Source organism: Leucoraja erinacea, unplaced genomic scaffold (genome assembly GCF_028641065.1).
Source record: "Leucoraja erinacea ecotype New England unplaced genomic scaffold, Leri_hhj_1 Leri_65S, whole genome shotgun sequence".
NCBI classification, from domain to species: Eukaryota; Metazoa; Chordata; class Chondrichthyes; order Rajiformes; family Rajidae; genus Leucoraja; species Leucoraja erinaceus.
The window spans coordinates 590,001-595,000 of record NW_026576575.1 but is presented as its reverse complement, the minus strand read 5'-3'; the positions used below and the strand labels follow the sequence as shown (position 1 = coordinate 595,000).

At 53.9% G+C, this 5,000-nt stretch overlaps 1 pseudogene; it reads left to right on the top strand.

Annotated features, from left to right (window-relative positions):
- LOC129694425 (gamma-aminobutyric acid type B receptor subunit 1-like) overlaps nucleotides 1–5,000 on the top strand; it is a 50,066-nt pseudogene that overhangs the window by 396 nt on the left and 44,670 nt on the right.

The window sequence follows — 5,000 nt, the reverse complement described above, 5'->3', positions numbered from 1 at the left end:
GGAGAGAGAGGGAAAGGGGGGAGGGGAGAGAGAGAAAGGGGGGGGAGAGAGACAGGGGGGAGAGGAGAAGGCGAGAGAGAAGGGGGGAGAAACTTAGGAAGGGGGGGAGAGGGGCGAAGAGAGAGGAGAGAGGATAATGGGGGGGAGAGGGAAAAGGGAGGGAGGGGAGGAAAGGAGAGAAGGGGGGGGAGAGGGAGGGGGAGCATGGGAGATTAAGGGGAAGGGGGAGGAAGGAGGAGAGGGAGGAGAGGGGAGGAAAGAAAAGAGAGAGAGAAGGAGGGGGATGGGGAGGGGGAGAGAAGCTATAGAGAAGGGGAGGGGAGAGATCTCAGGGAGGGGAGGGAGCAGAGGAGAGAGGGGAGAGATCTGAGAGGACTATCTTTTCAGAGGGCAGAGAGGGGAGAGATGGAGGGAGGAGGAGAGAGAGGAGAGGGGGGAGGGAAAGAGGGGGGTGGGGAGAAGAGAGAGGGGGGGAGGAGAGCGGAGAGGGGAGAAGAAGAGGAGAATGTGGAGTGGGAGAGCCTCTAGGGAAACTCGCAGAGGGAGAGAGAGGAGGGAGGGGGAGAGAGGGGAGAGAGGAGGAGAGGAGGATTCTGGAGGAGGGAAGGAGGACTGTCTTCTCCTCTCTAGGAAGGGAGAGGAGAGGAATCGAAGAGGCCCTGGGGGAATGGATAGATGGGAGAGGGAGGGGGAAAGGACCGAAAGGAGCGACCTATCTCAAGAATGGGGAGAGAGGATTGAGAGGGGGGGGGGGCAGTTGGAGGAGAGGGAGAGGCCGGAGAGGTGAGGGAGAAGAGGAGGTGCAAGGGGAGAGAGGAAGAATGGGGGGTAGAGGGCAGAGGTAGGAGGGGGAAGATAGTGAGATGCCATTGGGGGGATGGGGGAATCTGATGGTGGATCCCTTATGAGGGGGAGGGAGCTAGCAGGAGAGACATGTCCAAGAGTAGGGGGAGGCACCTCACTTTCACTTTGCCTCCCTGTGTGATGGGCACATGTGGAGACCACTCTCCAGTGGGCCCCCACACACTACCCTGGGGCCACACTACCCTCACTACCCTCTACAGAGGCACACACCACCATTCACATCACATCAGGCCCACACACCATCACCATGGCCCTCTCATCCTCCCTCCCCCTCTCCCCCCCCATCTCTGATGTTCCCACAAAACTCTCCCCCCCCTCCCTCTCCCTCCTCCCCACCTCTCTCCCACCCTCCTCCCCCCCCTCTCTCTCTCTCCCCTCTCACCCTCGGATCCCTTCCTGGCCCCTCTCTCCCCACAGTCATGCACCCCCTCTCCTCACATACTCTATCCTCCCCCCATTACTCCCCCACTCTCTCACTCCCCCACACACACACTCCTCTCCCCTCTCTCCTCCCCCACACACTCCCCCTCCCTTCCCCCTCTCTCCCCCCCCACATCCACTACCCTCCCCTCTCACTCCCCCACGCACATACACACATTTACAACACACACACACACACACAGAGTCACACACACACGCACACACACACACGTATTTAACACACACACACACACAACACACACCCACCACACACACACACACACATTAAGACACACACACACACACACACACATACACACACACACACACACACAGAACACACCACACACACATACACACACAGACCACACACACACACAGACACACACACACGCACACACCACACACAATTTAACACACACACACACAGGACACACACCACACACACACACACACACACACACAACACACACACACACCACATTTAACACACACACACAGACAGACACACACACCACACAACACACACACACACACACACACACACACACACACACACAGCGCCGGAGACCCGGGTTCGATCCCGACTACGGCCGCTGTCTGTACGGTGTTTGCACATTCTCCCCGTGACCTGCGTGGGTTTCTTCCGAGATCTTCGGTTTCGTCCCACAGTCCAAAGACGTGCAGGTTTGTAGGTTAATTGGCTTGGTGTGAATGTACAAATTGTCCCTGTTGTGTGTAGGATAGTGTTAGTGTGCTGGTCGGCACGGACTCGGTGGGCCGAAGGGCCTGTTTCTACGCTGTCTCTCTAAAGCAAACTAAATTAAACAAGGAGCCTCATTAGTAGCAGAGTTGAAGCCAGCATAAGGCTAATGGGCATCCCAGAGAGTATAAACTGTGAGCAGTGGGGAGCTATCTGTTCCTGTGGCCCTGGTGCTGCCTGGATCTTGTGTAAAGGCTTCTCTACCCACTGTGGGAGCTGAGACAGGGGGTGAGGGGTGTGAAGGGGGCAGGGAATTATTCCCGGGATTGCAAGGAAGCTGCAGACCCCCCCCCCCCCCCCTGCATCTTCAACTGTGTGTGTGAAGGAACTGCAGATGCTGGTTTAAACCGAAGATAGACTCAAAGTGCTGGAGTAACTCTGCAGGACAGGCAGCAGCAAGTTGGGCCCGTAGTCCACACACCCCTTCTGTATATTAGCAGGCTCAGGCCTGTTGTGTTGAGGGACGGTCCCTTAGACTATATGCCTGTATATGTTGGATTGAGGGACGGTCCCTTGGACTCCATGCCTCCTGTATATGTTGCATTGGGGGACGGTCCCTTGGTCTACCTGCCACCTGTATATGTTGGATTGAGAGATGGTCCCTTGGTCTACCTGCCTCCTGTATATGTTGCATTGAGGGACGGTCCCTTGGTCTACCTGTATATGTTGCATTGGGGGACGGTCCCTTGGTCTATATGCCTCCTTATATGTTGCATTGAGAGACGGTCCCTTGGACTCCATGCCTCCTGTATATATTGTTGCATTGGGGGACGGTCCCTTGGTCTACCTGCCTCCTGTATATGTTGCATTGAGGGACGGTCCCTTAGTCTACCTGCCTCCTGTATATAAGGTATGTTGCATTGAGGGATGGTCCCTTGGTGCATATGCCCTTTATATAAGGTATGTTGAGGTATGTTTCATTGAGGGACGGTCCCTTGGTCCACATGCCTCCTGTATATAAAGTATGATGCATTGAGGGACGGTCCCTTTGTGTAAATGCCCTTTATATAAGGTATGTTGAGGTATGTTTCATTGAGGGACGGTCCCTTGGTGTAAATGCCCTTTATATAAGGTATGTTGAGGTATGTCATTGAGGGACGGTCCCTTGGTGTAAATGCCCTTTATATAAGGTATGTTGAGGTATGTTTCATTGAGGGACGGTCCCTTGGAGCAGACACACTCCTGGTATAAGAGTGAGTGAAACACAGGAGCTCTGCCACCCACTCTCTCTCTCTCTCTGCCTGTATATAACACCATTAGTGTAGGTTCTTGTCACTGTGCCATTTACCCATCTCTGCCACTGATGGATTTGCCACTGCTCATTTTGTGTGCGTGCCACAAATGTCCTTTTGCAGTCGCTAGCACAATGTTGCTGCTGAAACTCCCCCACGCACACACACACACACACACACACACACACACACACACACACGTGTACACCTTGCACCTTGCCGATGTACAACTGCCTGCCTGCTCGCTTCAAAACGTCACAAGTCATAGCATTCCGCAAATGAGTGGGCCAGCATAACATTCACTTTATGTATAGGAAGAAGGAACTGCAGATGCTGGTTTAAGATGTACAGGTGGGTCTTGGCATCGTGTACAGTACAGACATCGTGGGCCGAAGGGCCTGTCATTGTAGCTGACTGGGGCCACAATACTGCCCCACATGTCACTGGCTCGCTGCTATCTGAATGGTGGCCGAATAGGAAAGGGGGAGATGCAACGAGACCTGGGTGTCATGGTACACCTGTCATTGAAAGTAGGCATGCAGGTGCAGCAGGCAGTGAAGAAAGCGAATGGTATGTTAGCATTCATAGCAAAAGGATTTGAGTATAGGAGCAGGGAGGTTCTACTGCAGTTGTACAGGGTCTTGGTGAGACCACACCTGGAGTATTGCGTACAGTTTTGGTCTCCTAATCTGAGGAAGGACATTATTGCCATAGAGGGAGTACAGAGAAGGTTCACCAGACTGATTCCTGGGATGCCAGGACTTTCATATGAAGAAAGATTGGATAGACTCGGCTTGTACTCACTAGAATTTAGAAGATTGAGTGGGGATCTTATAGAAACTTACAAAATTCTTAATGGGTTGGACAGGCTAGATGCAGGAAGATTGTTCCCGATGTTGGGGTCACAGTTTAAGGATAAGGGGGAAATCTTTTAGGACCGAGATGATAAAAACATTTTTTTTCACACACAGAGAGTGGTGAATCTGTGGAATTCTCTGCCACAGAAGGTAGTTGAGGCCACAGTTCATTGGCTATATTTAAGAGTGAGTTAGATGTGGCCCTTGTGGCTAAAGGGATCAGGGGGTATGGAGAGAAGGCAGGTACAGGATACTGAGTTGGATGAACAGCCATGATCATATTGAATGGCGGTGCAGGCCCGAAGGGCCGAATGGCCTATTCCTGCACCTATTGTCTATGATTCTATGAAAGGCCTGGATAGAGTGGATGTGGAGAGGATGTTTCCACTAGTGGGAGAGTCTAGGACCAGAGGATACAGCCTCATATGGTGGCCTTGTCGACGGTGGTGTCTGAGCTGGTGTCTGCGCTGGTGTCTGCGCTGATGTCGACGCTGGTGTCAACGGTGGTGTCAACGGTGTTGTGTCGACGTGGTGTCTGCGCTGGTGTCGACGGTGGTGTCTGCGCTGGTGTCTGCGCTGGTGTCTGCGCCAGTGTCTGCCCTGGTGTCTGCGATGGTGTCGACGTGGTGTCTGCGCTGGTGTCTGCGCCAGTGTCTGCGCTGGTGTCTGCGATGGTGTCGACGTGGTGTCTGCGCTGGCTGGGTGTCTGCGCTGGTGTCGACGGTGGTGTCGACGGTGGTGGCGCTGGTGTCTGCGCTGGTGTCTGCGCTGGTGTCTGCGATCGTGTCTGCGCCGGTGGTGTCTGCGCTGGTGTCGACGGTGGTGTCTGCGCTGGTGTCTGCGCTGGTGTCTGCGCTGGTGGTG